Raw genomic sequence first — 10571 nt, forward strand, 5'->3', positions numbered from 1 at the left:
AAGATGTGTGAGGAGTGACTCGTTATCTAAAGGTACACCAGAGTGCCTTCAAACGATCTGAAAATGTATTTTTTTAATTTCCTTTAAGCGTGCATAACAACCCTAACTACCCGCCCCCCCACACACACACAATGGCCCATGCGACGAGAATCATTTCTGAGTCCATAACCTCTGACCGCTGCTTGGTTGGCGAATAGTTTTTTTCTCCTGTTATTAGTGCCAGGGCTCAAGGAAAGAGTTGAACCCATAAAAATCCTTTGGCTTTAAACACAGTGTTGATAAATAATACGCCGTGTCCTTAGAAAGTGTCTCGAAGCCTACTTGATTTTCGTGTGAAGGGTCCAACTGCTTATTCCCACTTGAAGAATGCGTTCCCCGTGAATCGGGGCTCACACTTCATATATTTTCCAGAACTTGCGACAGTGCTTTCCCCACTAACCAGGCTGTATTCAGAGACAGCCAAGCACAGGGGGGAAGAATTGTACAGTGCGCGCATTATATACACGGACCGGGGTGCTCGCACACACTAACAAAGGGATCCTGTTTTTGTCTCAGGGTGTGTGTGTACAGTTTGCTGTATGTTTATGTGTGTGAGCACGTGTATGTGTCTCGAAGTGTATACACACGTGTACGCCCGTCTAAACATACAGTCCCTAGTCTGTCCTGGAGACCTCGGATTTTAATCGTGGGGTGACTTGGGAATGTAAAAAAAAAAAATGAAACCCGCACTGATTTAAAAGCAAAACTAACTTTGGAGTGCTAAGCAAGCTAATCGAAGGCCCCTCTAAACTAACCCTTTCCCCTTTCAGGAAATTTGCTTTTGCCAAACCCCAGAAGTCTGAAGCAAGGGGACGGGGCGTCTGGATTTGTTTCTTCGGGGTGTGGGAGGGGGCGTCCCCGACTCCCTCCCCAGAGAGGTCCAGGCCCCGCGCAGGGATGAGGGACGGCTTCCCCTCCGTGGAAGAGAGGGGCGGATGAACGGAAAGACGGAGGGAAGGAGGGAGGGAGGGAGGAATGGACGGAGGGCAAAAGGGAGAGAAGGAAGGAGGGTGGGAGCGGAAAGGCTGCACTGCTGCCTCTTCTCCTGCACCGCTGAAAGCTCCGCCAAGGAGCAATCTGATGTGCTCCTCCTTCATCCCTTAGTCCTGCTCCTCAGTCCTCCCCTTCCAACCCCGGCTGGGCTCCCACAACCAGGTTGGCCGTGCCGTGTCTAAATCGAAGCGAAGTAAAGAGAGGTGTCACCTCTCCTCCTCCTGCCCGGCCCGACCAGAGGCAGTGAGCTGAGTCAGGGAAAGATGGAGAAAAATCCTCCCGGTTATCCTGGGCGAGGGGGGCGGAACGGGGTGAGAGGAGCCGCGGGGGTGTTGGAGCTGACCTCCCGCGTGACCTACACGTGCACATGCGAGCACACACACACACATACACACGTATGCACACATGCATCACACACCCGCGCAGTGTCAGAGTTGTACTTGCAGATCAAGACTATTGACCGGGGGTGACCGTCTCCAGTCCATTTCGATCCTTTCCCGCCCCCTCCCCCTCTTCCCTCTCCCCTCCTTCGGTTTTCCAGCTGTCGGTGCAGGAGAGCCCGGCCGGCTCACCGCCAATCCCGACCCAGCCTGAGTCTCCGCGGGTGCCCTGAATGCGGTCTCTGTGCGGCTCGCTCCTCCCGCACCCCGACAGCGCCGTCCGCCCCGGCCCCCGCCCCTTCCCCGAAGAAGAAAACAAGTCCAGGTTCTCAGCTGGGCCTCTACGTTGTTCTCAACAGTCCCTGAGGGATCGGAGAGAGGCGAGGCTGGAGGGAGGATCAGTAGGTGAAGGAGGGAGGCTGATCCGGGGTCAACCTCGGCCGACATCCGCATTCCAACTGCCCCTCGCCGCCCCGCCCGTTTCTTCGGAGGAGAAGGGACTCCTTGTTTTGCGGGGTCGGGAGGCAACCTCGGCTTTTGCTTCGCTGTCGAACCTCTTACTGGAGAAGCGAGAGGGCCCAGGCTCCAGGCGCCCTCTTCTCGGGACCGGGCCGGGCCTCTGGGAGTCCTGTCCTGCCTCAACCCCTAGAAGGAGAGGCCCCGGGAGAAGGGGACTGGGAGGGGATGAGGAGGGGTGAGGGTCCTGACCGGCCTGGGGAGGGAGGGCCAGCGGTCGGCCCCAGGCTCCCCTCCACCGCCCCTCGCCGGCCAGGGCAGTGTGGTCCCGCGAGGAGGCCGGCGGCTGCGGGGCCTAGGGCAGGGAGAGGGAGAGAGGAGACCAGAGTGCTCAACTTTGGGCCTTCTTTCGGGCCGTCCTTCTGCCTGGCCAGAGGCTGCGGGAAAGACAGCCCTTAAAACAACTGGACCCCGAGACTCCCCTCCCTACTCCAGACTTTTCCTTCCCTTCCTTCCCCTCCCGCCCACTCCCGCCTTCTCCTTTCCTATTTCCCCTTCCCTAACCTCTCCTTTCCTCTCTCCTGTCCTTCTCCCCTACTTCTATCCCGCTCGCCCTTTTCCTTCCTCTCTGCCACCGGCCCCTCTATCCTGCCTTTCTCTTTCCCTCCCTCTCCCTCTTTTCCTCTCTCCCTCTCCCCTACCCATCTCTTCCTCTTCTCTCAAATACCTTTTCTTCCTCTCCCTTGTTCTCCTACCCACCCTTCTCTCCCTCCTTCCCCTTTCTTATCTTTCTCTCTTCTCCCCCTTCCTCCCTCCCCGTTTCTCCCTCTCTCTTTGTGTGTCTCTCATTCTCTTTCTCTCTGCTAGCCCTTTGCGCTATCGTTTCAGCCAACTGCAGTCCTGCTCGCGCCTCGGTGGGCCCAACCCAAACGGCAAGGCTGTGGACTATCTCTCCCCCCGCCGCCCGGGTGTCCTCCGGGGCTAATAACGATCATCATCATGTTAATGGAAAGCATCGGCCCCCTTCCTTCCTCCCTGCCCGCCTCTGCTGTTCTGCCTGCAAGATCGGGCCCGGCTGCGGAGAACCTTGCCATCCTGACTCTCCGCCCTACGGCCTGGACTGTTAATTCGACGGGAGAGAGCTGGTTTCCAGGATCAGCACGGGAGGGTCAGCCCTTCCTCTCCCCAAAGCTATCCTGCAATCCTTTTAGTATCAGTAGTACGCCTGCCTTTCCAAAGTGAAGTCTCCACAAAGGAACTAGCCAGAAACACGTAGCCTCATCCTAGGGCAGTGGGTCGCCATTCGTAGACGTAATTACATACCACCCTGGCCCCCGCCTTCTGATTAGCTCCAATTGCATCCGGCCCCCCCAGGTTACTCTTCTATTGCGTTAGTGAAGCTCAACTCGTTAGACGCAGGGCGTTTGGGTGGTTGCTTTAGTGTTGGAGGAAATTCAGTTGTCTTAAGAGTTAATGGCTCTAAATGTCTTGGTTTTCCTGCTTTGTCCCCAGGGGTGATGGGAGAAGAGGAGGAAGGATTCTGCCTTTTTTTAATTTGTTGTTGGAATCAGCCTTTTAAAAAAAACCAGACAAATAAAACTCCTACACCTTTTAAGTCACATTATTAAACACATTCCTCACTCCGACATTTCCTACCCCTTGGCTCGTCCCCCTCCCCGCCCCCCAACATCCCTGCCTTTCTATCCTCCGACCCCATCCTCTTCTCCCACCCTCTGCCTCCTCGGGGAAGGTCTGGAGCAGGGAAAAGTCAGGTGAAAGTGTTCAGCGGCAGGTAAGTACCGGTCCCTTGCCCTAAATTCTGACCCTCGCATCACAAATTGCTCTCTCTTGCCCACCCAAGTCGCGTCAAGCTGTTTGTGTGGGGGGGATGGGAGGAAGGGGGGCAAAATTGTCGCCCACCCAATTACCATCCAGGAGGCTGGAGCAGAAGATTTAAGGAGGAAGAGGCGTGGGCGAGGGCAAGCTGAAAGCTGAGGTGAGTCCCACTTCGGAAGAGAAAGTGTCTTGGGGAGGTCGCGAGGGACAAGATGGGGGGAAGTCGGATTAGCCGGGAGGATGGGATGGGGAGGGTAAAATCGGAGGGGTGTAGGCGCTCGGTGGTCTCGGGGGGTGCCCTTCAGGAATGAGGCGCATCAGCAGGGAGCGGGAGCGGACTGGTGGGTGGTGTAGATGCTGGAAGATGGGTCAGGAAGGGAGAGGAGCTCTAACTGACTCCATCCTCCTAGAAGCAAACTAGAGTCAGGGGCTCGGCCCAGCAGCCCATCCTGGAAACCTCTGAACGGGTCGGAGGGTCTCTCCCCCTTTGACTTTAACTGTTCAGTTTAATAAACTCAGAACAAGTTGGAGAGCTGCAGCTGCAAAAAGCCTTCTGCGGGTTACAGAAACTGGGCTCTCTCTTCCTGAACAATGCCGGGAGTGTGTACGTACACACACAAACACACACACACACACACACACACACACGTGTCTGCTCAGGCTCAGCTCATGAAAACCCACACACGCAGAATAGGTCTCAGTATAGAGATGAGGACATTTCAATTCCTACGGCATCTCCTATAATATGCTCAATCTGCTGCAAATTTAAAATCAGTCAGGGAAAAAATCAAGTAAACAAGAAAAATAATACAAAACAGAGGCCTTGCTTCGAACTAGAAGAGATGGGGTCGGTTGGGAGAAACAAAAGACCGAACTGGGCCCCGAGCTGGGCCTTGAGCTCCGGGCACCTTTCTCTAGGATTCCATTAGGCCGAGAGGGGTAAAATATTGTCATCTATTTTCCAAGGGGAAGCAGGTCCCTGGCGCGGGCCTTTGGACTCCTTCCACTGTCCCAGAGACTTTTCGAGCCCGCTGTCGGTTTGCAAAGCCTTCTTCCAGGCCAGCCCCATGGACCGAGTCCTGCGGACCGGCTGGTCCCTCGCTTAGGTACCCCTCGCTCCCCCCACACACATATCGTGGGGACAGATGGGGAGAGTCCCACCCCCATCCATGCTTGGCCCTCATTTTTGTGCTTTAGGATCAGAGAGTTTGCCAGGGACAGTAACCAGGCCCGATAGTGTTCCAAGCCGACGAGTGTCCAAGCAAGATAGTTACCAGGTCGGACAGTGTCCCTGGCGGGCAGTGCCCCAGGCCGGACTGTGCCCCCGACCGGAAAGATCCCTAGGCCAGACAGGGACCAAACCAGATAGTCACTCGGGCCGGACAGGGCTCAAACCGGACAGTGCCCCTGGCTGGACAATGCCCCAGACCGGACTGTGCCCCTGGCCGGAAAGAGCCCCAGGCCGGAAGGGGCTCAAAATGGACAGGGCCCCTGGCAGGACATTGCCCCAAGCCGGACAGGACAGGGAAATTTGGGGGGCAGCCAGGCGGGCAGAACGGGGACGGGGGAACCCCATGGCCGGCTGCCCAACCTAACGGCCCCCAACGTCCCCCCGAACTGGAGATTTCAAAAGCTTATGCCCGGGCCCCGTGGGCTGGGATTTGCGTGGTGAGTTTTCTCCTTCTCACGATTCGGCTATTGTCTCGTTAAATCCGACTCGGCTGGAGAAAAAACAATCTCTCATTAGCTCGCCGCCGCCGCCGCCGCCCCCCCCTCTCTCCCCATAGTGTTGTGGATTGTGACATCCTCTCTCTTGACCCCCGTCTCCTTCTCCGCCTTTCTGTTCCCCTGGAAAATGATTCAGCAGAGCTCTGATTGAATTTTATTCCTTCCTGACCTGGCCTGCTTTTATTACTCGGACGCCATCAATCTCGGCCTAACGCGACGTTTGTTTATGACTCTGTGCATGGGCCCGGGCGTAATTAACCCGGGGGGAGGAGGAGGAACAGGAGGGAAAACGGTTCCCGCCGCGGCCCTGCTCGGATCCCGGCGACCGGTCCAGACCGCGAGGGGAACAAGGTCCGCTCTCGGCCACTGAGGCCGCAGAGATCCCCTGCCCCTCCGCCCACCGGCCAAACTCCCATCTTCCCCCACCCCCTCCACCTCTCCCATGCCGTCCCCCCCCCCCCGCCCCGATGGGAATGATGCCTCTACGGCAGATGTCGGGGGAGAAAATCGCCACCAAAGCCGGGCCTTCGCCTAGGCCACCTTATCACCTTATCAGGAAGAAGAGGCGCTCTAATTGTAGTCTCTGGCTGCTTGACACATCCCTCTCCCCTCCTTCACCCTCCATTCCTAGCCACCCCCCTCCTCCCCCTCTCCGGATCAACTTCGGGAGCTAAATCACAACCGCAATTTAGGATTCAAAGGCCCTCTCGGGTATTTTTCAAATACTCGAGCCATTAAAAATAACAACAACAAATGGCCCTATTCTTCAAAAATTAGGAGCCCAGAAAACCTGAACCTTTCCAGGAAAGAGGTAAAAATAATTTATTCCTCTAAAGCTCTCCCCACCGCCCCCGAAAGTTAAAATGGAGTCAGTAATGAGAATATCCCCTCGTTAAAGATTCTGGATGAGGTTATTCCTACTCAGAACTCCAAATTAAATAGTGTAAGAGAAATGATTATAAAATAAGCAGGTGAAAGAGCTAAATACGACTGCCTAACATTGTAAAATGGCCAGCTTTTCGACATTTTGAAGATGCCCAGTCAACAGGGCAAATACCCTTCTGTGCACATTATAGTCTAAAGATTAGAACACGCTAGGATTTAGCTACTTCTCTGTCTAAAAGTTCATCTCTTGCTACAAGAACCTCGGAAATTCTCGATTAGCCTAAGTCTTCTAAAGAACCGATCTCATTTCAAAATACGTATTTGAGAAACGAACTTGGAATAACGAAATCTGAAGCTTTTTTTCTTGAATAATATTTTCCCCGAATGCATCCTGTTTCAAGGGAGAAATTGCCCCTATTGCAGGAGAGCTGCAAATCAGGAGGCTGCTCATCTCCTTCAGATTAGCCAGAGTCTTTCTTCCCCCAAATTCACTTTAAAAATCGGGAAGGTATATTTTGGTTCAGGACTCCGTTTCCCGAAAAAACATCTTTAATTCCCCCTTCCACTTCCTGAATATTCACCAGGGTTTTAAAAATTATTATGATTTTAAAGTTGATAGATAAATAAATAGATAAATAGTTACCCCAGCGATTGGAAAAGCGTTGGATTTTAGAAGTTTCTGTGCAGGACTTCGAACTTCCATTCAGACACGAGATGGATACATCTCTCAGTTATATCTATATCTGTTGCCCCTTGTGCAGATAAAAGGTCAAACCCACCGTTTCGTGAAATTTTAAATTAATCGAGTGGGAAGAATCATCGATCCTAATGAGCTTCAGTGGACCTAATAGGAAACGACTCATTTCGCTCGGGAGGAAGAGAGATCCCCTTTCCTATTCTGCGGGACCGAGCGGAATCGCATACTTCCCGCGTGAATTTAAAAATGATTAAAAGGCGAAGTCAGGGTGTTATGATTCCCCTTCTGGAGTTGGTCCGTATGACACTCCCCCAACCTTCCGCGGAGGCCCCGGCCTCTCCAGTCTGGAGATGAGGTAGAACGGTCTGTGCCTGCCTCAGTCGCGCAGGGAAAGTGCCTCGAAGGCAACCTCAGAGAAGGGCAAAGGAGGTCTGGCGGGCCCAAACCGAGTCCTGACTCCTTCCCCTCAGCTCTCCTTATTTTAAACGCCAGGGGGTCCCCACTCTGGCCGGGATGGGCAGGAGGGGGGAGCACGCAGAGCTCCACTGACTATGCATATGTCCACATACCTAAACACACACATGTACCTACCAACACGCATGCATACCTATATACTGGTCGTGTCACCGTGCAAACACCGATCTCGACCGCCACAGTCTGTTTCGCCTCGCTCGCAAGTCCTCACGCACACTCCCTCACGCACACCCTCGCCTGCCTCCTGGACTCGCCTGCCTCCTCCTTCGAAGCGTCTCCTACGAGCCAAGCCAGAGTGCAACAGGTAGCCAACGACCCCTGCAAGACCCTCCTCCCCTCCCCCCCGCGAGTCCTTTCCACGGCCCGGGCGTGGCCTCTCCAGGGCCCCGCGTCGGCTGGGGAATTTCATCCCCCGGGGTCCCTCTCTGCTGGGGAGTCCCCTCGAAGCCCCCTCTCCTCCCCGACACCCGAGGAGCAAGAAAGAGGAGGGAAAATCGGCAGGCGCGAGGGCGGGGTGGCTTCTGTTTGCTGGGTTGAGCGGTGGCCTTTGCTTTGGGGTGATTTCACTCGCTCCAACGAAAAGCCAACGACTCTTTCTGCTGCTCCCGCTGGCTAAACGCGGCAAAGTCCAACTCCCCGTCACCCGCAAGGAATGGAGCGTCTCTGATCTCTCCGCCTGGGGCCGGGTTCCCAAAACACACGTGCGTCTTCAAAACAAAAGGCGGCGAGGGATGAGTAAATAGTTAATAGCAGCCGTCTGGGTCAGGGCGAGCTCCGAAACGAGATCGACACGGGCGGGGGCCGGCGAGAGGGATGGAAAGAGATAAAGACGGACAGACGGACCGGAGAGTGCCCGCGGGGGCCTTCGGCCACCCTTCGCCCCCAGCCGGGGTGGTCTGACCGAAAGAGACCCCCCCCAACCCCAACTCCTTGTCCAGATCCTGCCAGGTACCAGCTCCCCTCCCTCCCCGATTCATAGTCCAACCGTGATTAAACCAGCAAACCCCACTTCGCACCTCTTTGACTCACGATTTATCTTCTGCCCACGCAGCTTCCCCCCGCAGAGTCGAATCCGGGGGTGGGAGAAGCGGGAAGGATGGAGAGATAGAAGTCAGAGGGATAAGCCCCCATGGCAGAGCCGAGCCAAAGCCCGAGAAAGGAACCGGAGGGGCGGGGGGAAAGACACCTCGGAGACGAGTCCTCCTTCCGAAGACGGACTGCTCTGGCAGCCCTCCCCGGGAGACGGCAGGTCCTGCCCGGACGGCTTTAAAAGCAGGAACAGCTGAAAGTCGAGAGGGGAAATTGCCTCCATATTTCTTCTTCTTCTTCATTTTTTTTTATTTTTTGCCCCCTTGTCAGACCCACAGCAGCAGTACAGCGGTGCCGGGAGCGATCAGTCTCTTGGGCCCGGGGGCCCTCCCGGGGATAACATTGAGAAATCTCACCAGGGCCGATCCACGGCGGGAGGGAAGGCTTCCAACACCCACCTGCCCGGTCCCGACCCCTATTCACCTCCTGCCTAAGGCCTAAACAACCTCCAAGCTGAGCAGCCACGAACGCCTCCCAAGCGAGGAACACGAACGACACCCAGCCTTCCTTCCATCCAGCCGGGCAGCTCGCTCCAGGGCCTCCGAGGGAGACGGGATTATTCTCGTGTTTAAAATGGAACTTTACGCAAGGTTTCACCTCCCCTGGAGTCCTCCTCCCGCTCTCCAACTTTGGGAACCGCTGAAGGCTCACATCAGCTGAAATCAGCCATGGGGGCGAGAGAGAGAGAGAGAAAACAAACAAACAGGCCAAAAAATAAAAAAAACCCAAAAACCCCGAGCGAAGCAAACCAATGCGATTACATGTACAGAAAATAGATTCGAAATCCATGTGGACTTCGCTCTCCCCTCTGCTAGTGTCCTAGACTATTAGGTCACCGTGTTCAGGGGGGAACCGGGGACCGAATCAGAAGCCCCATAATAAGGTTTTGACCGAAATTAGTTTGGATTTATTTGCAGCAAACCTTTAACAATGATCACATTCTGACAACAAACAACAGCAATTACTGCTAAGTGTTGCCTTTAGATAAGAGCGGCTGATAGGAAACTGTATTATCTTGACAGCAAACTTAAAGGCCCTAAATATCTGTAATCAAATAATCATCTTCTCAAAGTCTGATTGACAAGGCGGATCACTCCAAGATAATGCAATTTATAACATCTTCTTGGAACAAAGGGAGAAAGGCAATACGGGCCAACCCCGTGATTGAATTTTCAATGAAAAGGAACTATTATTACGAAAACCATCGTAGAGAAGCGGCCTTCTGTTATAGTCGTCCTCCGTCTGATTATTACTATTTCGGCTCATTTAAACCTGTCTCAAGGACATCGCTCCCCACCACGTTTTCTCCTAGAATCTCACAGGCGAATAAATGAACCCTTTCCAACAAAGCAGCATTAAAAAATATATAAAAAGTAAAACCATCCCTTATGCGATACATGGAGAACTGCAAATCTGGGTGACTTAAAAATACCTCTTTATTTTTTTTCTTAAATAGAAAGAACAGGGCTTAATAGAAAAAAAATCTATGTAGCATCTCCCTTAAATCGACATATAATACACACCGCAATCCTACAAGGGAAACATGGTGAATCACGTATCCACTTCAATAATAATACTATATAAAATATATACACTATATATACACAAACACAGGTAAGAATATGCTGTAATACTGCTGCTGGTTAACGGGCTTAATATTTCCAGATCAGATCCATTACTAAGAAAAAATGTTTGCTTATTTGCCAATTTAGCTAGGTACCGGGAAAGCCTCGCGGCGACCCCCCCCCCCCCCAACTTCCCACTCCCCTTCCCCGTCAACTACAAGGAAAATTGGCTACAGTAGAATGTAGACCATCATGCAGAAAAGGCCAGGGTGGGGGAAGAGCGCATACAGCCTTTGACCTGAAATCTGACAAGATCAATTTTTCCTTATTTGAGGGAGGCACACCAACGGTTCCCTTCGGTAGGCTTATCTCAGAAATCTCGACTTAAAATAATTACAGAGGTATTAAAGTATTCAGTCGTATAAGGTC

The sequence above is a fragment of the Ornithorhynchus anatinus genome, chromosome X3 (assembly GCF_004115215.2).
Source record: "Ornithorhynchus anatinus isolate Pmale09 chromosome X3, mOrnAna1.pri.v4, whole genome shotgun sequence".
NCBI classification, from domain to species: Eukaryota; Metazoa; Chordata; class Mammalia; order Monotremata; family Ornithorhynchidae; genus Ornithorhynchus; species Ornithorhynchus anatinus.